We start from the raw sequence: 24,262 nt of genomic DNA, 5'->3' as shown, positions 1-24,262 counted from the left end.
TTCTACGTGGACCGCGCGAAGAGTTTTCGGAAGACGTCACAGCTGTTTGTGAACTTTGGGACTGTGAATCAAGGGAAGGCTCTCTCGAAGACTTCCATTTCCAGATGGCTCTCCGGCTGCATCATGCACTGTCACCGGTTGGCAAACCGAAGCTGCCCGGCCGTCCAAGAGCTCATTCGACCAGAGCGATCGCTGCTACCACGGCGTTCCTGTCTGGTGTGCCCCTGCCTGACATCTGCAGGGCTGCGACGTGGAGGTCGACGCACACCTTCACAAGATTCTACTGCGTCGATCGGGACTTCAGGGAGGAGTCCAGGGTCAGCCAAGCAGTGCTGCGCAACCTGTTCGCCTAAGGTGAGCCTGGTGAGGAGGTAAAAGTTGCTTAATGTTGAGTTGTTGTATTGCTTAATGTTGAGCCTATTGCCACCTCCCGTGGTTGTGCATGTGTGTACTGCTATGTATTCTCTTATTCATGAGCATGTGAATCCATGCCAGACCCCATGCTGGAGAAGGAACAAGTTACTTACCTGTAACTGTTGTTCTCCAGCATGGGTCTGGCATGGATTCCCATGCGAACCCTCCCGCCTACCCCTCTGCGGCTCTTCACTTGGTCATACTGCCACTTTACGTGTTACCAAATCTGAGGATGGCTGCCGGAGGCGGGGCTTAGGGAGAGGGCAGTCATTGGCTGGGGGCAGTATGACCCAGAGACCAGTGATTGGTTACTACTAAGAAAGACAGATCAGAAACGAAACTGATACTGATTTTTTTCTATACTGAGGATTCCCGGCCTGACGACGGGCAATATTCATGAGCATGTGAATCCATGCCAGACCCATGCTGGAGAACAACAGTTACAGGTAAGTAACTTGTTCCTTATGCACATTCTCAGATAATGGAAAAAAGGAAATATTGTTACCGAATGGCAAAAAGCACATGATTGATGACTTTATGAACTGCAATTCAAATTTTGTGGTATAGGCTATAGAATGCATCTGCTCCAAACTTTATGTAGGGAGCACAGTGAGAGCATTAAAAATCAGATTTTATGAGCATCTAAGGACAATCAAAAATAAAGACACAAGATATCCACTAGGGCAGCATTTTGAATCGGAACATCCAGATGACAGTCCAAATGGAATAAAATACCATGGACTGGAAATAGTAAAGACCCCGCCCAGAGGCAGAAATAGAGAAAAACGTTTACGCCAACATGAAGCCATATGGATCTGCAATCTTGATTGCTGCAAGACTGGTCTCAATTGTTATACGGAAATGGGGCACTTTCTGTAATACCCAGCAATTATCTGTAACCAACTGTAACTAGTAACTTCAAACTATGACATTTTGTAAATCTATATTCTTTGTTTTGATTAGTTATGTCTCAAATTGAGCGAGTTTGATTAAAAAATGATTACCCACATATTGATACACATCATACAACGGCATATGTAAATCAGAACAGACATGGTAATGAGAATTCTCCGTACTGTAGCAATGGCACATTGGGCTGTGATACACACATCCCGATCCAAAATGGCGATAGTGACGTAACTGCATAATGACGTCATTACGCATCCAAGTATCGGCGTAAATGACGCTACTCAAATGGGGCCATTTTAAATTCACTTTCGGAATATCGGGTCCGAAAAGACATGCGTTTTTTTGTATGGAATATAAACTGAAGCGAATTAACAAGGTAAGCGATAATGAAACGCATGAAATCTGTCCCAGTAATCCAATTTAATTAGAAAAATTTTAGAGATGGCGGCGTGATTTCTGATGTTTGTTAATCTGCTTAGAATCACATGCTGTGCATATGGGCTAAATTCCAGTGGTAATCGCAGAGTATTGCATCTTGTCTTTCGAGAAAAGAAAGGGGATGTCGACATGGGCGTGCCTGTAACACTATACCTACGTGATGTGTAGTGTTACCCAAAATCCCTCATGCGTCGAGGTCCCTCAGATTGTTTTTTCCACCCAGCATCTTGATGCGGAGCTCGCCAAAGACTTTGCTTATTGTCCCATCGACCTTTGGTCGAGTAATTAAGTAAAATATCCATATCACCCTATCCGTTCCTTGTTTCGACGGCCGTTACAGACCTCCGCCGAAGAACTCGACGGACGGTGATCTATTCGGCTCTGCCGACCACGTGGCCGGGCCTTCTGCCGGCCTATACAGCACGGAGAGTGGGGTCGGGGTGGACATTTCTATACAAATTGAGAATGCCTTTCCCTTTCCTTTCTTTTCCCCTTTCGGTCTTCGTCAGTTAACCATCCTCAGCTATGGAGAGGACTCCATTTAGGTTTTGCCCTAATTTTATGAGCAAATCCCCTTGGAAAGACGGGCACAGACGGTGTAGCCGGTACTTACCGCTCGATCACAAGGAGGAAGGATGCGTGGCTTGTAAACTCCTCCATCCTAAGACATTAAAGGAGCCTAGAGTCGAGTGGTGGGCGGCCTACGATATGGGGAAGGTCGAATTTTCTCCAGCTGCCGCAGACTGTGACGACGGCGAGAGTGGCGAGCATACCTCTGAACCAGAGGTTGTTGACCTTTCGAAGGAACGCTCGCGTTCCGCATCGTCTGTCCCCGGCCCCGATAGGCACAGCTTATGCACTCCTATGGGGAAGTCACATCCCGGCGACATAGACGAACATGTACACAGCGCAAAGCACACAACCTCAAGTCAGTCTTCGGCCAGGTCGAAGAAGACTTCAGTGCCAACGGGTACACTGGAATCCCATGCGGCACCCGCCGACCGTCTGGTTCGGCAGCCCTCCTCACAGCCGCAATTGCTCCTAGCGACCGGGCAAGACAAAGGGCGCTACCCCAATATATCTGGTTCCGCCGAGATGCATCGCAAGAAGGCGTCTGGCGATGATAGGTCTCCGGTTCCGTCGAAAAAGGCAGTCGCAGAAAACAAGGCACCAACACTGGCGAAAAAGACCCCCTCGCAGGCTGAAGCTACGCACCTCCCCACCGCGGAGGACGTCGCCAACAGCTTAGCCAGGATTGTCGCTGCCGATTCTCACAAGCTGCAGGCCCGGGATGCGCTTAGGCCCACGGAAAGGCCCAGGGATCCGTCGAGGTCCAAAGATGGCCTAGGAGGGGGGGGGGGGTACCGGAGCACAACCAGAAGTCGAAAAAGAAGCACAGAGACGTTTACCTCTGTCGGTGCCCCAGGAGGAGTTCTCTGAGGGCGAAGGACTATTCTCGACGATGAGATGAAAATGTCTACGCTTTTCGACTGATGAACACAAGCAAGACATTTTTCCACCTCTAGACCGCTCTAGGTCCTCGGTTTGGACTAGAGAAAAATGTGAAAACTGCATGGAAAGGCTGGACAGGTTTGTCTTTCATTCAGAACAACCCACACCAAGGAGGCCAAGAGATGAGAGCCCTATGGACCCCAAAACTAAGTTTCCAAAACGTTTTGACCCCTCTTTAGAAGAGTATATATACAATTATGATTTAACACAGGATGAGATTCATGCTGATACCCAGGACGAAGAATTTATCACTCCTGAGGACATGCATGAGCCCATAGAGGGCTGGGAAGAAAGCCCAGATAGGGATGGCCCCCAACCATGGCAATCCCCGGATCATCAAGATCCTGATATCCTATCCCTGGACTCTCCTCAGTCCACTCCCACTAGGCAACAACCATCGCCAGTGGATGACCAATTGACTTTTAACGTAATGTTACATAAAGCAGCTGATCATTTTAAGATTGCTATGGATCAGGCAGCCACCGAAGCTGACTTTGTGGACGATATCCTTAAGGAAAAACCACCGGCCAGCCAGGCCACCCCCCTCCTTAATTCAATTAAGAAACGTCTGACTCTATCCTTATCGACACCAGCTCTCAAGAGGTGTCAACCCGCGAATAGAAAAACTTTCGCCCTTCTCCATCAGACCCTCTGTATATCAGAGATCATTCCACCCCAGATTCCCTGGTGGTGACTACTACACGAAAGCGGGCAAGGGTCCCTTTGTCAACCGGCAAGGCACCCCCTGATAAAGAAGGTAAACTACTTTACAGCCTGGAAAAAATAATAAATGTTGCGGCTGCGTTCGCAACACGCATTGCCAACACCAATACCTTGTTGGCCAGCTATGCCGATGCCCAGTGGGCTTCACTACAGGAAGGCATACAAGAGGTTACCGAACCCCTACGTGCTTGTCTCCTCTCCACTATCTCTGAAGGCAGGCAGGTGACCAGACCTCCAACGAGAGGGTTCAAAACATGTTGTTTCAGATCCCTCAAAAGTCAGTCGAGAGGTGACTGTACACAAGGCTATGCGACTGCTAAAAATGATGGCGTCATTTATCTACTTGGTTCCTCACGCGCGCCTGCACATGCGCCCATTGCAAGAGTGGCTCAACAGCCAGTGGTGTCAGGCCAGTGGTGTTAGGCCAGCGGACAGTGGGACGTTCTAGTAGTCGTCTCGCCGGCCCTCATTCTCTCGCTGCAGTGGTGGTCGAGGGAGAACCTCTTGAAAGGGAAATACTTTACCACCCCCGCAGTGGAAGCCACTCTAACTACAGACGCGTCTCTTACAGGGTGGGGAGCTCTTCTGCTTCAACAAACAGCGCACAGAGCTTGGTCGTCAGATATAGCATCCAATCACATACACCTGTTGGAACTGTTGGCAGTGTTCAAAGCACTGAAAGCTTTCCAGACACAACTGCAGGGGAAGACTATCTTCATCCTCACAGACCGCACCACTGCCATGTACTATCTGAACAAACAAGGGGGCACTCATTCTCCAGGGCTGTCCAAATTGTCGCAGCACATTTGGAAGTGGGCTCTCAAACGCAACATGTTCCTACTATCACAACATGTTCCAGGGCAACTCAATCTTCTGGCAGACGTACTCCACAGACACTTTCCGTTACCCAGAGAGTACGAATGGCGATTACACCAAGACATTGTCTCCAACGTTTTCGCAGAATGGGGCTTCCCAGAGTTACATCTGTTCGCAACTCTGGAGAACGCTCAATGCCAAGATTATGCCTCCAGATACCCTAAAGAACTGCTCCAAGGGGAACGGACTCTGGATAAAATGGTCAGGGAGATTTGTCTACGCTCCCCTCGCCACCCCACCGACTCCCCTTTTCAACAAGATTTTGCACAAGATGCACCAGGAGCCAGTCAAGATGATACTGTTGGCCCCCATGTGGGCCCGCCAACCCTGGTTCGCTCATCTGATGGAGATGTCCCAATCCCCTCCAGTCAAACTGCCTTGCCCGTATAACATGTTCTTGCAAGACAGAGGGGATACGCTTCACCCATGCCCACAGACATTGAACTTAGCGGCCTGGCTCCTGAGGTCATAGATTTGGACACCTGCAACTCCCTCAGAGATGTATGGACATTCTCAGGGAGACAAGAAAGCCAAACACCAGATACTGCTATTCCAGTAAATGGAAACGGTTTGTCATCTGGGGCAACTCAGAGCATTAATCCAATTAACTGCTCTCCCACACACATTGTGTTATACCCAACTCATTTACTGGTCTTCCACTCCAGAAAGGTACACCTAGCTGAACTTTCAGTCTGCACAACATCACAACAGAAAGTGTCATGGTGGAAGAGACCAGTTATTAAAGCTTTCATGGAGGGAGTGAAAAGAATTCACCCTCCCATTTCTAACCCAGCTCCCGGATGGGACCTAAACGTGGTGTTGACTAGGCTTATGGGGGCTCCTTTCGAGCCCATGCTCAAAGCAAGTATTAAAGACCTCACCCTTAAGACTGCTTTTTTAATAGCTATTACCTCCCATTAGGAGGGCAAGTGAACTACAAGCGCTCTCAATCCTAGATCCCTTGGTAACAGTATGCAAAAACAAGGTGGTTCTGCGCACTCACCCTAGATTTGCGACTAAATTCATTTCAAAGTTCCATGTGAACCAGTTAATAGAACTACCAACGTTCTTTCAAAATCCTTCAAGCATGGGGGAAAAAACCTTGTACACACTGGATGTATGCAGAGCTGTCATGCTCTATATGGAAAGAACTCGACCACTTAGAAAGACTAATAATTTTTTTGTTTCAGTGGCTGCAGGAAGTGAAGGAGACAGTCTCCGAATCCACTATCTCTAGGTGGATTGTCAAATGCATTACACTCGGCTACAATTTTGCTAAGATAGAACTGCCCTTCAAGCCTAGGGCACATTCCATTCGAGGCACTGGGCGTCCATAGCATTCATTGCAAATGTTCCCCTCGAATCTATTTGCAAAGCGGCAACCTGGAGTTCTCTACACACCTTTACAAAACACTATTGCCTAGACACTCAATCTAGGTCTGATTCCCAGGTGGGACAGGCAGGTCTAAGACATCTTTTCACCACCGTTCCTTCTCACAACCCACCTCCAACTCCAGGTACTGCTTGCTAGTCTATGCACGGCATGTGATTCTAAGCAGATTAGCAAACATCAGAAGACATGCATTACTTACCGTAAAAGCATTTCTGGTGGTTGTATCTGCTTAGATTCACATGTGGCCACCCTTCCCACCCGCTTGTATGAAAGAAACCTAGACGTGTTACCACTTTCTCTCTCTTTTCTGTACTCACTCACGATAGTGACAAGGATCCCTCTTGGCAGAAAAAATACAATCTGAGGGACCTCGACGCGTGAGGGATTTTGTGTACACTACACGTCACATAGGAATAGTGTTACAGGCAGGCCCATGTCTACGTCCCCTTTCGATTCGCGAAAGACGAGATGCAATACTCTGCGGTCACCACTGGATGTCGGACCATATGCACAGCATGTGAATCTATGCAGATACAACCATCAGAAATGCTTTTACGGTAAGTAATGCATGTCATTATTGTCCTTTTTAGCAGGGGATAAGCATAGGGCAAAAGAATTTGGAACAAATGGCGAGAAACCGCGCAGTGCTGAAATAATTGCTTAATCGAAATGGAATAGCAGCAAATATACCAATGGCATAACAATACTGGAAACTACCATGATTATTGACAGATGTTTAATGTGAGTATAACATCTGATTGCTATGTTACAACCACACTAGCCTAACCAAGCAAATGCTCTAATTACATAATAATCTTGTTCTCACAGAGAATATGATTGCAATTGTCAATCCCAAAACCACATTTAAACTAACAAATTGAAAAAGAACCACCATTAAAAAAAAAAAAAGCACTGAATCCCTCCTGAAGAGCCACCTAACAAGATGGGTAAACACGTGTAGAGGGAAGGAATGTATAGTTGAAATTTTCATGTGATGAAAGAACTGAATAGTGACATTTTCAATGTTGAAACCTCCAAGTGATGTATGAATTTAATACAACTCACAATTGTAATTCTGATTTAAAGATTTAAAAAGTGTGAAAAAACATTATAAAAATTATTTTGGAGCGCACCAAAGGAGTACTTGTCGATCATTCTTTCTATATAACTTTTTACACTGGAAAGCCGCAGTGTTGCAAGCTACAGGTGCAGCAAACAAAATCTTGAGCAAAATTTACAACAAACATAAGGATACTTGTCGTAGTTGCTACGGGCTAAAACAAACAAACATTACTTATATTGATATCAGCTCAGGGACCATGTGTTGGGGCACCGTAAAGGCTTGGGAGGCCAAGGATGGTCAAATGTTTTTCCCGGTTTATTCAACTAGTTAATCTTTCTACAGATGTCTGAGGACATCAGTTCTTGTAAGATTACGTTGTTAAATGAGTCTCAATTTGTGCCCATGTTCTCAGCCAAAAACACAGTTATAGGGTTATGTGATCGGATATGTAGTCCAGGCTTAATTCTTGATGGAGCAAATAGGTTGAGGAACTCCTGGTCTCCCCCAATGTGCTGCGCAAGAAACTATTTTCTTTGACTTGGATTGATTGGGGAGAGCACCGACCCCACACTTCTGCACCATAGATGCATGATGCGACTGGCTTGGCACGATAAATTAATGTTGGTTTGATAGTTAAGCCACCCATCTCCAAACCAAATCTATGTAATGCCCCACAGGCTTGAGAAAATCTTTGTGTGGTCTCAATGATGTGGCCTGACCAATTTGCGTTGCTGTTAAAGGTTACTCCTAAATATATACATTTTTCCATCCAGCTAAGATTTTCACCTGATGGTAAAATGGGGGGGGGGCAGTTTTTTTGATCTGCACGCTGATGCGCATAACTTTAGATTTCTATATATTTGACAGGTCTCTGCTATCCATGTGTTTAACGTAAGCATGGACAAGCATTATGGAGTGCGTGCCAACAAAACGGCATAGTCGGCATCAGATGGGACGCTAATATTTCTCCCCCTTATTCTCGGTGTGTCATTTGTGACTTTATTTAGGTCATTTGCCAAATTGCACACACATAGGTTGAACAGTTGGGGTGCAAGGACACAGCCTTGCCTTACCTCACATAGGATGTCAAACGATGGGGATATTTATTATGCATTTGTAAGACGCTTGTATATCAAGTAAATTGTGTTTCAAAGCGCCCATAGGGCAGTAAGGAGGGTACATGGGAATGAAATGCAAATATAATAATGGGAGATAGAAGCGGGCCTACTAGGACTTGTGAGCATTCAGAACGTGCAAGTGCAGAGAGGGAGAAGGGATAAGCAGTTGTAACGTACCATGGTAAGAGTGGTCAACCATTAGGTCGAAGAGCATTCCCTGCCAGATGACGACAATTCCTTGATCTATGGCCATGCTGCCATGTTGAGAAGGGTGTAATGAAAGTGGTTTGTGCGTCTTCCACTTAAAGTATTGGCAGGTTGCCCATCCAGATCAGGAATTATCCTATGCGTCATCCTTGCTTGCAATTGCCATAGTTTGTGGAAGGGTTTGAACTGAACTTTCAAATCGCAAATTAATTTCACCCTCCATATACTTCTCTAGGCTTCAGTTCGGGATTTGACTAGTTTTACTGTTTTAATCCCTTTACCCTTTTTTACTCATACACATTCAGTAATTATGGTCTGGTGCCATTTCCCAGTTGAATGTGTAGCTCTTGCAAATTTAAGGAACCTATGGTGGATGGGGCTGTTGTAGTATTAATAGCTGGGGCCCCACATTAACATCCACCACCTGGTATCTCCACCCCCGCTTGCCTTTGGAGGCATTAATTGAGTAATAGGCACATCCTTGCATTGACATCTCAAAGGTAAACCAGGTTTCCTACAAGCAGGTAATATGACATTGTCTAATGAATATGCACCAGCCATGGTCTACAATGTTCTAAGACTAGATGGTAAGTTTAAATGCATTAATTTTTGTGCATGGTGCTGATGTAAAGGCAGTTCCACTGTTCTTGGGCACCCCCTGATTGTCAATCAACTGTATCAAGACCAATGTCTCTATTCCTGGAGTAGGAATGCTTGGTAGCGTCTACTCCAGGCAAGCTGGCACAGATAAGGGAGGAGCTTGAAGCCTTTGAAGCACATGCTTTGAGGGAAATACAATACACAGGCGGCAAGGAAGTATGGTGAAGGGGGCAGGGAGAACATTGGCCAAGCTGATCCAGGCGGAGGGGTGCAGATCCCAGATCGAATGCATCAGAGATGCTGCAGTATTAGACTGCGGTGCGCTATATATATATATATATATATATATATATATATATTTCTGATGTTTGTTAATCTGCTTAGAATCACATGCTGTGCATAGGTCCGACATCCAGTGGTCACTGCGGAGTATTGCATTTCCCTTTTCGTAGTCGAAAAGGGACGTCAACAAGGCGTGTCTGAAATACTATCCCCATAGTGACGTGCGTTGTACCCACAATCCCTCACGCGTCGAGGTCCCTCAGATTGTTTTTTTTCCGCCCAGCTACTGGTTGCCTTTACGCAGAGCTCCTCGAGAGACATTGCAGATTCCATCTCCTCGACCTTTGGTCGTTTTCCTATTTAATATATAACATATCGATCCCTCCCTCGACGCAGTTGTGAAGCGGTCTCCGCCGAGCAAGATCTTCGACGGAGGGGACGAGCGGAGGAGATCCTTCGGCGTTGCCGAACACGTGGCCTGGCCTCGCAGGCCAAATACAGTAGGGAGAGTGGGGTTGTGGGACATCTCTGGTTCTTTTCTGAGAATGCCTTTCCTTTTCCCCTTCCTTTCCCTTGGGGTCGTTATCACGATTTATTGCCTCGGCTATGGAGAGGACACCCTTTAGGTTTTGCCCACTTTGCAAGGGCAAGTTTACTTGGAAGGACAAGCATTCACGGTGTAACCGCTGCTTGCCCCTCGATCACAAAGAGGAGGGTTGCACGGCTTGTCGGCTTCTGAAGCCAAAGACTCTAAAAGACCGTAGGGTCAAGAGGTGGGCGGCCTAGCTATGTCGAAGGCCAATTCTTCACCCGCCGCTGCTACCACCGACAGTGACGAGGAACGTGATAACACGACCTCTGCTACGGAAGTCGTACACCCCTCTAAAGAGCGCTCACGCTCTTCGTCGTCTGTCCCCGGCCCCGACGGGCTCGGCTCACGCCCTGCTTATGGGGATGAACACCCCGGCGACACTGACGCACACGATACCACACATAAGCACACAACCCATAGCTCTTCTTCGTCGAAGACGAAGAAAGCATCAGCGCCCAAGGAGACGCAGGTTCCACCGGCGGCCTCCTCGGACCGTTCAGGTTCGAAGCCCCTCTCGCAGCCGCGACCAGCGACTGGGCTTTCGGCAAATAAGGGCGCCGCCCCCAAACCATCGGCCGGCGCGCACCAGCAGAGAGCGCACGCCGCCGTAGAACGATTGACACCCGTAACGTCAAAACCACAGCCCTCCGCTGACAAACGAGTCGCAGAGAGCTTGTCGAGGATCGTTGTAGCCGACGCCCAGAAGCGTACGCCGAAAGACACGTCGAGCGCTACGCAGAGGTCGAAAGACACGCCGAAAAAGCCCGAAGAAGGATAGAGACTACCCCCTTCAGTCGGGGGGACCCCCAGCACACCGGAAGGCTTTTCGGAAGGCGACGGGACACTTTCCTCGACGTTATGGGAGAGGTCGAGCCGTTTTCAGCTAGATGACACTAATTTTCCCCCGCTAGACCGCTCAGGGGTACCCCATGAAACCATGGAAAGGCTCCATCTCTGCATGGAGAGAATGGAGAGGTTTATGAAGACCCAGAACCCTCCCACTCCCAAGAGAACAAGAGAAGGGCCTCAGGAGGACCCCAGGGCCAAATATCCGAGACTAGTCAATCCCCAGCAGGACACAGCCTCAGACTTCCATAATGTGTATGACCTCACTGGTGAGGAACAATACTTGGAGGAGGAGGATGAATTTGTGGACGATGAAGAGGGACAGAACCAGGAGGAAGGTCTGGAAGACAGCCCAGACATGGTAGGAGAAGGCTTTGGAGAAAATCCAGAAGGACCTTCTCATCCCTGGCAATCCCCATCAGTATATTCGGACACTGATGTCCTGAACCTAAATCCTCCTGACAATTCACCTGTTAGAAACACGTCTCCCATTGACGATCAGCCCACATTCAATGCCCTGTTGCGCAGAGCAGCAGCACATTTCGAACTGGACACCGGGGAGATCTCTCCTGAAATAGACTTTGTGGAAAGAGTAATTAAGGAGAAACCCCCAGTCAGCCAGACCATTCCCCTCCTCGCTTCAGTGAAGAGAAGAATCATCCCTTCGCTATCCACACCCGCACTAATCAGAGGAGTTAATCCAAGAATTGAAAAACTTTTCACTCCTTCACCCTCAGACCCGCTGTACATCAGGGGACATTCCATTCCGGATTCCCTTGTAGTAACTAATACAAGGAAGAGGGCAGGGGTGCCGCTGTCCACCAGCGAGGCACCACCTGACAAGGAGGGCAAGAGGTTATATGCCCTTGCAAAGAGAGTCACATCCTCGGCTGCCTTTTCGGCAAGAATTGTGAACAACAATTCTTTGCTAGCTAGCTACGCGGACGCGCAGTGGTCCAAACTGCGCAAAGACGCCGAAGAAGCGCCGGAACCACTACGTACACGCCTATCAACTATTGGCGTAGGAACCCAGGTCAACCAGTGTATTGTAAAGAACTCTCTGGATGCTGCAGAGACAGCGGGACGTTCCCTGGTTCAGGGAATACTCCTAAAACGCCATGTATGGCTGCGCAACTCAGGGTTCAAACCGGAGACACAGGCGTCTTTAATAAATAAACCTGTTGAAGACTCAAACCTCTTCGGGAAAGCGGTGGATGAGGCTCTGGAGATGGCTAAAAAAGAGTTCGATACTATCAAAACTCTTGACCAGATCTCTAAGCCCACTACCAGACGCGGCTATGGCAACCAACGCTTTTTTCGTGGCCAACGCCAATAGCAGAATCAGCAGCAACAGTACCCTGCCACCAATTACCAGAACAATAGTGGGCAGTACAGCCAAAGAGGCCAGCGCCGGGGCAAAGGGAGAGGTCGGGGGTCCACCCCCAGAGGCTCCCAAGCCCCCAACAACACCAAGTGACGCGAAGATTTGCGTCCCCTCCCATGCAACACCGGTCGGGGGCCGGATAACATCCTTTCTTCCAGCATGGGAGGGAATAACGTCAGACCGCTGGGTACTTTCCACCGTAGCCAACGGATACTGCATCGAATTCAACAGTTCCCCAACATACAGACCCCCGAGGGGACGACGCATGACACCGGAACACCTTGCCATCCTTCTCCAAGAAGTACAACTACTGCTGGAAAAAGGAGCCAGAGAGGTCGTGCCTCTATCTCAGGTAACGGAAGGTATTTATTCAGTGTACTTCCTTGTACCCAAAAAGGATCTTACCATGCGACCTGTATTAGATCTGCGCCCAGCGAACAAGTTTATCAAACCCCAGAAGTTTCGTATGGTGACCTTACAGGAAGTGATCCCACTGCTATCACAGGGAGATTACATGACAACATTGGACATGAAAGATGCATACTTTCATATTTTAATGTTGCCAGCGCACAGAAGATACCTCCGGTTCATGATAGAGGGCAAACACTACCAGTTCAGAGTGCTACCCTTTGGCATAGCATCAGCACCAAAGGTATTCACGAAGGTACTGGCAGTGGCCCACCTGCGCAGGTTGTCCATCCCAGTTTACCCTTACTTCGACGACTGGCTCATAACAGGGGATTCTTACGAAACATGCTTCTCCAATACCCAAAAGACTGTAGACCTTTTGTTCCAGTTGGGCTTCTCCATCAACGAAAAGAAGTCCAGCCTAGACCCCAGCCAAGTCAAACAATTCCTAGGGGCTCTAATTCAAACAAAGGACGGCCTCGTCTTCCCCCCTCCAGCGAGAGGGTCCAAAACATGCTGTTTCAGATCCCTCAATATGTGACCGGTCGAGAGGTGACGGTACGCAAAGCAATGCGCTTGCTAGGCATGATGGCGTCGTGTATTTATTTGGTACCTCACGCGCGCCTGCGCCCTATGCAAGAGTGGCTCAACAGCCAGTGGTGTCAGGCCAGCGGACTATGGGACGATCTAGTGGTGGTCTCGCAGGCCTTGGTTCTCTCGCTACGGTGGTGGACAAAGGAAAACCTGGAAAGAGGGAAACCCTTTGCCACACCCGCGGTGGAAGCCACTCTAACCACAGACGCATCCCTAACAGGATGGGGGGCTCACCTATCCCATGAGACTGCTCACGGAGTGTGGACTCCGAATGTAGCATCCAAGCACATAAATCTACTGGAGCTACTAGCGGTGTTCAAGGCACTTAAAGCCTTCCAGGAACACCTACAGGGCAAGACTCTGTTGGTCCTTACAGACAGCACCACAGCCATGTTACTACATCAACAAGCAGGGGGGCACCCACTCTCCAGGACTGTCCAAACTGGCCCAAAATATATGGAAGTGGGCTCTCAAACAAAACATGTTCCTACTGTCACAACATGTACCAGGGGAACTCAATCTGCTGGCAGACAAACTCGGCAGAGATTTCCTCCTGCCCGAAGAGTACGAATGGCGACTGCACGAAGACATCGTCTTCGACGTCTTCACACAATGGGGATTCCCAGAAATAGACCTATTCGCAACCCTGGAGAACTCGCAATGCCTAAGTTACGCCTCCAGGTACCCCCAGAACCAATCCAAGGGGAACGGTCTGTCGATGCAATGGTCAGGGAAATTTGTTTACGCTTTTCCCCCCCGACTCCCCTTCTCAACAAGGTGGTGCACAAGATGCACCAGGAACAAGTGACCATGATACTGGTGGCTCCAATGTGGGCCCGACAGCCATGGTTCGCTCACTTGATGGAGATGTCTCTATCTCCCCCAATGAAACTCCCCTGCGGTACAACATGCTGTCACAAGACAAGGGCAGGACTCTGCATCCATGCCCCCAGAACATGAACTTAGCAGCTTGGCTCCTGAGATCATAGAATTCGGACATCTACAGCTCGCGCAGAGATGCATGGACATCCTCAGGGAAGCCAGAAAACCTAACACTCACCACTACTATTCTAGCAAGTGGAAGATATTTGTCATCTGGTGCAGAGGAAAAAGCATCACCCCGATTGACTGCTCTCCCACACATATTGTTCTATACCTGACCCACTTATTGGATTCAGGTCTAGTGTTCAATTCCATTAAAGTCCACCTAGCGGCACTTTCTGCATACACCACTTCCCAACTCAAGGTGTCGTGGTGGAAGATCCCTGTTATAAAGGCCTTCATGGAGGGAGTAAAGAGAATACACCCCCCCCCGATAGCTGACCCAGCGCCCGGATGGGACCTTAACGTGGTACTTACCAGACTCATGGGCTCACCATTCGAACCCATGCACAAAGCATCTCTTAAAGACCTCACTCTGAAGACTGCTTTTTTAATAGCTATCACCTCCATCAGGAGAGTAAGTGAACTACAGGCTCTTTCTGTTCTAGACCCCTTTGTTACAGTTCACAGAGATAAGGTGGTTCTACGCACGCACCCAAGGTTTGCTCCGAAATTCATCTCGAAATTCCACGTAAACCAGTCTATAGAACTGCCAACGTTCTTTCAAAATCCTTCCAACTTGGGAGAAAAAACTCTGCACACACTAGATGTGCGCAGAGCGGTCATGTTCTACATGGAAAGAACCAGACCACTGAGGAAGACTAATCAGTTCTTCGTCTCGGTGGCAGCAGGAAGAGAAGGGGATGCAGTTTCAAAGTCCACTATTTCTAGATGGATTGTTCAATGCATCACTCTCTGCTATACTCTTGCTAAGAGAGAACTGCCCTTTAAGCCAAGAGCACACTCTACTCGAGGCACGGGGCCGTCCATAGCATTCATTGCAAATGTTCCCCTTGAGTCCATCTGCAAAGCGGCTACCTGGAGTTCTGTGCACACCTTTACAAAACACTACTGTCTAGATGCCCACTCGAGATCTGACTCCCAGGTGGGACAGGCAGTATTAAGACATCTTTTCTCTACTGTTCCTTCTCATAACCCACCGCCAACTCCGGGTACTGCTCGCTAGTCTATGCACAGCATGTGATTCTAAGCAGATTAACAAACATCAGAAGACAATGCATTACTTACCGTAAAAGCATTTCTGATGGTTGTATCTGCTTAGATTCACATGCGCCCACCCTTCCTCCCCGCTCGGATGGAAGGAACATAGACTTCCTTTTACATCTCTCTTTTCTGTACTCACTCACGTCTAGAAGGCTCCCTCAGGGCAGAAAAATACAAACAGAGGGACCTCGACGCGTGAGGGATTGTGGGTACAACGCACGTCACTATAGGGATAGTGTTACAGACACGCCTTGTCGACTTCCCTTTTCGACTACGAAAAACAAAATGCAATACTCCGCAGTGACCACTGGATGTCGGACCTATGCACAGCATGTGAATCTAAGCAGATACAACCATCAGAAATGCTTTTACGGTAAGTAATGCATTGTCATATATATATATTTATTTCTGAGGCTTGTGGAATCTGCTTAGATCACATGCTGTGCATAGGCCGACATCTAGTGGAAGCTGCGGAGTATTAGTTTGTTTTTCGAAACTCGAAAATGGGCGTTGACACAGGCGTGCCAGTAATACTATCCCTAGTGTGACGTCCACTGTACCCAAGATCCCTCACGCGTCTAGGATCCTCAGATTGTTTTTTTCCGCCATACTGGTCGGAAGCATCTTGCGGAGTCCCCTGGCCTTAGCCATACTTTTGCTAATTATTTAAGTTAAAAATTATTTATTGACATCCTTCCCCACCCCAACGTCGACCCTCGACACTAGACGACGGCTGGAGAAGACATTGACCGTCGGCTGCTGCACGACGGATCTGGGCATCGGAAGGCCGCTGGCCTCGGCCCGGGCCTAGTAGGCCGCTGGCCTCGGCCCTGCAAGTAGGGAGAGTGGGGGGGGTGGTACATACTCTTCACTCTTGGTATATAGGTACACCTTATATATTTCCTACACTTACCAGCCCGCTGCCTCAAGGTGCGTATGGAGGGTACCCCTTTCCAATTCTGCCCCAAGTGCAACCGCAAATACCCTTGGGTCGACAGGCACGCCACGTGCAATCTGCTTGCCGAGGGACCACCCCGAAGCGAACTGCAGAGCGTGTAGTAGGTTTAAGCCTAAGACACTTAAGGACCGTTCGACAAAGTGTTGGGCCCACCACGCCAGGCAGGCGGCCATGGCAGCGGAGGACACCTTCAGCGATGGCAGCGACGCCGTACTTTCGGACGGCGAGGGCATTACGGCGTTGAAAGACTGCCGAGCGCAGGTCCCCGACCTCGGAAGGTGTTCCGGCAGGGCGGCTATGGGGAAGACCCCCGGCGACGCAAGGGCTACACACCCTACACACACAAAGCACACTAAGTCCAACCGAACCTCGACGACGTCGACTTCTCAGAAAGAGGCACAGATAGAACAGTCCGACTCGGTGTCCTCTGGGCGCTCTCGATCGAGATCGCCTCATGACGCAAGGCAATCATCCACTCTTGCCAAGAGTGCCTCGCTCCCTAGATTAACGGAAGTTCGATCGTCGGAAGACGAAGACGACTTCCACCCCCAGGCCGCGCTCCAGGAGACCGAGGCCGCAGTTAACACCAGCGAGGCCCCACGCTCGAAACACACAGATACCTCTCCCGACCCTCGACGCCAAGCGTCGAAAGTCTCTGGGGCCTCCAAGGGGCAGGGAAAACATTTTTCCACGCACGGGGAGGGGGGGAAACAGCGGAAAGCACAGCCTTCCACTCCTAAGCAGACAGACAAACACAAATCTACTGGGACATCAACATCCAGCAAGGGTACCCTTGTTAAGTCCTCTAAGTTGCCTACTAAAGTCATACCCTGTTCCAAAGAATGGTCCAGTGAAGACATAGACAGGGTCATGTCAAGGATGTCTTCCTTAGCTGATTTTTATGACAAAAACCCAGAACATTTCCTTTCGTATGACCCTCAAGGGGCCACACCCTCAGGCTCCTCTGATCCTATCCCCCTAAGTAAAAAGGCCCGGTTCGAAAGACCTGAACCCTTAGAGGTGCAGCATTATTCTACTCCATACTCTACTCCACACCCCAGATACCAAGGACAGCCTTTCCCTGAAAGGGACCAGGAGCTTGAAATTATGGAGGAACAAACCGGGACTGAATACTATGCGGATGATGAGGACCTGGAGGAGATAGAAGATGAGCAGGAAATTTACAAAGTAGATTCCCCGGTAGAGAGCGAAGCCCCAGTTACCGACTCGCCAGTTGATAACCAGCCCCTCCTTAATGAAGTTCTCGCTCGCGCAGCAGAACACTTTCACATCGACACCGACGGTGTACAGGAGGAAAGGGACTTCGCAGAAGAGTTGGTGGGAGAGAGAGGAGGCCGGTCGCTCAGACCATCCCTATCCTTAAATCCATCCAACGTAGAATAGATCCATCCCTGGTGAATCCTAACCTCACCAGAGCCGTCAACCCCAGAGTTGAAAAACTTTTTCGGGCAGCCCAGTCTGACCCTCTTTATATAAGAGGACATCTTAAACCAGACTCCCTAGTGGTTACCAACACTCGGAAGAGGGCTGGGACACCCTTATCGTCGTCAGAAGCTCCTCCCGACTAGGAGAGCAAAAAACTGTACGGGTTTGGCAGTAAGGTAGCCTCAACGTCCGCCTACCAAGCAAGGATTGCAAACTCCACCACCCTGTTGGCAAGTTACAACTGCCATCAATGGGAAGAGGTCGCGGCGCTCATAGCCTCTGCTCCTGAACCGTTAAAGGGCCACTTGGCTCGGATCTCGGCAGAAGGGAGAGCCGTGTCTGGTTGCATATTAAAAGCAACCTTCGACGCTGCGGACAACGCAGGAAGATTGAGAGCAGAAGGTACTGTTATCAAGAGACATGCGTGGTTACGGCAGTCGGGGTTCAAAACAGAAACCCAGGCTTCATTAATAGACAAGCCGGTGGAACCCGATCTATTGTTTGGGAAAGCGGTCGAAGACGCACTTAAAAATGCCAAGGACGAATACGAGACTCTCAAATCCCTTGGCCAGCTTACCAACAAACCCCCTAACCAGAGGGGGAACAGTAATTTTCGTCGCCCACGCGGCCAAAATTCACAAAGAGGCAACTATGCCCAAGGACAGGGTACACAATGGAACAACAACCAGCAGTCTACCCAGAGTTACGGCAGGGGTAACAAGAGAGGTCGTGGAAGAGGCAGAGGCAGCCCCAACAAGGGAGGTGGCACGCCTCCACCAAAGCAGTGACGCTCAGTTCAGGGTCCCTTCTCACGCAACCCCAGTAGGGGGACGCATTTCCAACTTCACACAGGCTTGGGAAGGGATCACCTCAGACAGATGGGTGCTGTCAACAGTGTCCACAGGATATTGTATAGAATTACTGCAGCGTCCCCGGAACCACCCTCCACGACAAAGAATACACTCCTTAGAACATCAGAAGATCCTTCTCGAGGAGAGATCGCCATTCTGCTAGAAAAGGACGCGATAGAACTCGTCCCAGGACACCAGGTAAACAAGGGTATCTATTCAACTTACTTCCTTGTGCCAAAGAAAGATTTGACAATGCGCCCAGTATTGGACTTACGGCCTGCCAACAAGTATGTCAAGCCCCAAAAATTCCGTATGACCACGCTACAAGAGGTAATCCCCCTCCTAAAAAAGGGGGATTACATGGCAACCTTGGATATGAAAGATGCTTATTTTCATATTTCCATGCTCCCAGCGCACAGAAAATACTTGCGCTTCAAGGTGGACAGTCGCCACTACCAATTCAAGGTACTACCCTTCGGGATAGCTTCAGCACCAAGGGTATTCACCAAGGTACTGGCGGTGGCAGCTGCACACCTACGCAGGGAGGCAATCCCAGTGTACCCTTATCTGTACGACTGGCTCATAACGGGGGAAACCCCAGGAATTTGCAGGTCAAACATTCAGAGGACTATCGACCTCCTCCACGAATTAGGCTTCTCTATCAACGAGAAGAAGTCAAGTCTGGTGCCAAGCACCTCAAAACAGTTCCTAGGAGCAATCCTAGATACTCAGAAAGGGTTGACCTTCCCTTCGGAAGAGAGAATTCGGAATATACTACTGCAAATCCCACATTATCAGTCAGGTCAACAAATAACGGTACGCAAAGCAATGCGGTTACTGGGCATGATGGCGTCATGCATTTACCTGGCCCCCCACGCGCGTCTGCGCATGCGTCCCATGCAGGAATGGTTGGCGAAACAGTGGTCTCAGGCAAGTGGTCAGTGGGACGATCTAGTGGTCGTTTCGCCAACACTCGTACAGAGTTTACACTGGTGGACAAGAGAGAATCTCGCAAGGGGAAAACCCTTTTACGATCCCGAAGTACAGGCAGTGGTGACTACAGATGCATGCCTGACTGGGTGGGGAGCTCACCATCTCCACCACACAGCTCAGGGTCTCTGGTCTCACTCAGTAGCCAAGAACCACATCAACCTGCTAGAGCTTCTGGCAGTATTCCGAGCGCTTCGGGCGTTCGAGCCCCATCTGCTAAACTTGTCGGTGCAGATCCAGACGGACAGCACGACAGCCATGTTCTATCTGAACAAACAAGGAGGGACTCGTTCGCCAAATCTGTCCAAGCTTGCCCAGAAAATCTGGATATGGGCACTCAGACAGAACATCTTCCTGTCATCACAACATGTTCCAGGGGAGCTCAATTCCCTAGCGGATGCCCTAAGCAGAGACTCCCTCCCAGAAGAACACGAATGGGTCCTTCACAGAGATATCGTAGAAGATCTCTTCTCTCAGTGGGGTTTCCCCACTATAGACCTATTCGCCACAAGCGAAAACAAATAATGCCCAAGATTTGCATCCAGGTTCCCAGAGCCAGACTCCCAAGGGAACGCCCTGTGGATGAACTGGTCAGGGATGTTTGCGTACGCTTTTCCACCAACTCCTCTCATCAGGAAGGTGGTGTACAAGATGAACAAGGAACCGATGACGCTCATCCTAGTTGCTCCCATGTGGGCGAGACAACCATGGTTTCCACACCTACGCAGGATGGCGGTGTGCGAACCCATCAAACGCCCAGCCTGGTACAACCTACTGTCCCAGCAGCAAGGTCAAACAGTGCACCAGGAACCCAACTCAATGAACCTGGCAGCATGGCTCCTGAGGTCATAGAGTTTGGGCATCTCAAATTACCACAGAGGTGTATGGACATCCTAAAAGAATCCAGGAAACCAAACACAAGGCACTGTTACTTTGACAAGTGGAAGAGATTTGTTATTTGGTGCCAGAATAAACAAATCAACCCAGTTGATTGCACTCCTTCCAACGTTGTAACATACATGCTCCACCTGCTGGACGCAGGTTTGGTTTTTAACTCTCTGAAGGTACACCTGGCAGCCCTCTCGGCTTACACCACATCCCATAACAAAGTATCGTGGTGGAAAGTACCAGTAGTTAAAGCCTTCATGGAAGGAGTCCTTTCTTTACTATCCACAAAGACAAACTGGTTTTACGCACACACCCTAGGTTCTCACCTAAATTTATATCTAAGTTCCATGTAAACCAGTCCATCGAGCTTCCGGCTTTCTTCCAGAACCCGCAAAGCTCAGCTGAGGTGAAACTACACACCCTTGATGTGCGTAGGGCGGTCCTCTACTATGTAAATAAAACCAGACCGCTAAGGAAAACAGATCAACTGTTTGTCTCCGTAGCTACAGGCAGAGAGGGGGATCGCGTCTCTAAAGGCGCGATCTCGAAGTGGATTATCAACTGTATACAGCTGTGTTACTCTTTCTGAAAAAACTCTGCCTTTTACGCCAAGGGCCCATTCTACTAGAGGCATTGGGGCCACTCTGGCTTTCATTGCAAATGTTCCCCTCGACACCATTTGCAAAGCAGCTACTTGGAGCTCTATTCACACTTTTACTCAGCATTACTGCATTGACACTCATTCCAAGACAGATACACAAGTGGGACAAGCGGTTCTAAGACACCTGTTTGCTCATGACCCTTCTCACATCCCACCTCCTTCTTCTGGTACTGCTCGCTAATCTATGCACAGCATGTGATCTAAGCAGATTCCACAAGCCTCAGAAGGGATACATTACTCACCGTAATCGTATTTCTGATGCTTGTATCTGCTTAGATTCACATGCGACCCACCCTTCCTCCCCTCCGAGAGAAGGCGCATGATTGCTTGTAGTCTTACCTTTCTGTCTATCTGCTTGGATTATCTGTACTCACGCTACTCCTCATGCTTCCTCATGTCAGAAAAAATACAATCTGAGGATCCTAGACGCGTGAGGGATCTTGGGTACAGTGGACGTCACACTAGGGATAGTATTACTGGCACGCCTGTGTCGACGCCCATTTTCGAGTTTCGAAAAACAAACTGTAATACTCCGCTGCTTCCACTAGATGTCGACCTATGCACAGCATGTGAATCTAAGCAGATACAAGCATCAGAAATACGATTACGGTGAGTAATGTATCCCATACACCACCCCCCCACACCAAACCAGGCTCTGCTGCATGCAGTTCAAACTCATAAACAGGCTATACTATACCCCATACAAATTAACTAAATTTGACCGAAACCAGACCATCTCTTGCCCGAGATGCCACTCTGAAAGCGCTGATCATATAAATATGTTTTGGTCTTGCAGGGCACTTGGTACATTCTGGGGTGGGATCCTTAAGGCCTTATCGGAGATTGTTGGTACTGCAATTGATCGGATCTGATTGGTTTATAATTGGTATATTGAGTGGGGACGAGGTGAAGAACATGTCAACATTTCTAAATGTAAGCTGTATGGTTGCCAAGAAGTGTATACTACAGTATTGGAAGCGCCCTTCCCCTCCCACATTTAGTATGTGGCTGAGCGCACTCACTTGGAATCAGACCTGCAAAGAGGAATACATGAATTCCCTCCCCATGCACTCTCGCCCTAGGAATGTCTGGACTGCCTTCCGTAGTTACCTTAAACAGTCTGACGACCAGGCGGAACTCCCCGTTTCGCAGTCCGTGCAATATTGAGCGTGCCCTTGATACCATCAGTCCAGGACATCTTAGGCAATCATGCCCACACATGTCATTCATTGTCATAAGTGATGTCTATCTATGTATGTAAATGAATTTGCTTGCTCTGTGTACCAGTTACTAACGCCCGCCAATAAATAAAAGTTTAAAAAGAACAAGAAAATTCCTACCATTCAGCTTTTCTACCGGATGCTGAATCCTCAGCCGCAGTATAGCACCCATGGGTGAGCATTGTGTCAAAATGACCCCGGTCGTCTTTTTTTCTTGTTTGTGAGGTCTTTCTTGGGTTTTGCTCTGCGCGCCAAACCAGGTTTAACCCCTTTGTTCATTTTGCCTTGGGCGGGCTTCAGTACTGAAACCTGCCTCTGGCTCCAGTGTGTCTGCAAGGGCAGAAAGCATGGCAGCTGCCCGAAACTCCCCTGTCCTTGGTCTCCAGGGCAACCTGAATGCACAAAGTCTGGCTGTCATCCTGCTGTGAGTGACAGCTAGTCAGTGCATGAATGGGAGAAACCTGCTTAAAAGGCGAGGCTTCTTGGACAGAAGACAGTCGACCACTGGGAAGAAAACCCTGATGAATCCGTGAACATAAGCTTTATGCATCATCCTGGACTGTTGAGCTGCCTGGTGAAGCCGGACTGCTGTGCTGAAACTCCTTTTTTGAATCGACAAGTGATGCTCCGGAAAGGACGACTTCTTCCCTTGGGTTAGTGGGACCAACTAATCCCAAGACTGACTGCTGGAAGACCTTCCCCACCTGGCTGTACTTCTTTGCTGCTGCTGGAACCGAGTGCCAGGGGTTGAGAAATCTTTAGCCGCCTGCAACGTCTGTAAGCCGGCCAATAGATCCAGGAGTCTCCTGAGGACCCTCCCGAAGCAGGACGGCCGACGCTAGAGTCACCTCACCACAGTACTGGACTCGAGGAGTGAAGGAAGTCCAACCGGTGTCCAAGATACGTGGTGGTGCTGTTTACCGAGCACTGAAGAACGCTCGTAGCTGCCGCCACCCTTTGAATTACTGTGCAGGAGTCCTCCAGATGTCCTCCCTCTTCTCCCCACAACTGAGGCCCAGGAATACATGATCTGCATCACTGCAACCAGACAGAAGCTAGCTGGATCCTCTTCTTCTAACCAAAGGTACTGTTGTGACTTGGGGGGTACTTACTACTTTGTCTGTAGTTCTGCTATTCTGACCTGTGACTTGCAGTAGCTGCTGTTCTAGAGTTGATTGTAGCTCTAACTTCTTTCACAAATGTAACAGCTTGTGACCCTACAGCGATTTTTCTTCTTCTTCAAACTCTCTAATTTTGTGCAAGACGTTTTGCTACCTAAGAAATGCCTCAGCTCCATAGACTTGGCTCCTATTGACTTTGGCGGTCCTGGCTCCCTGCAGACTCTTCCATTCCATTGACTTTGATTCTTACTGTCCCTCATAGGTGATACATTGGTTTTTAAGTAATATTGCTGGGAAAGTTTTTTTATCTAGACTTCATTGCAAGATTTAAAGTGCTCACATGCTCCGAGAACCTGTTTAACCTTTCCTTTCTACCAACCCCAGAATTTAGAAAGTGCAAAAGTGATATATAAAAGCCATTACTGTCCTAGTTAGTGAAGTCCCCTCGGGGTCTAGGAAGTGTGTGTGAAGCATCTCTAAGGAGTATCTACTTGCTTTGCCTCGATTCTGAGAAAGTATGTTGAAGTAAATTATTGTTGCACATTGCCCTTTTTAAAGAGTGCTTATTTAAAACTGACGGTTAAATAATTATTTTACTAGAAAACCTTGAGTGGAAGTGTTATTTGGATACTTGTATTGGTGAATTTCGATGCTACAGGTCT

The sequence above is a fragment of the Ambystoma mexicanum genome, chromosome 3q (assembly GCF_040938575.1).
Source record: "Ambystoma mexicanum isolate Mex_15411 chromosome 3q, UKY_AmexF1_1, whole genome shotgun sequence".
Taxonomy (NCBI): Eukaryota; Metazoa; Chordata; class Amphibia; order Caudata; family Ambystomatidae; genus Ambystoma; species Ambystoma mexicanum.
Note: the sequence above shows the minus strand (reverse complement) of the source record.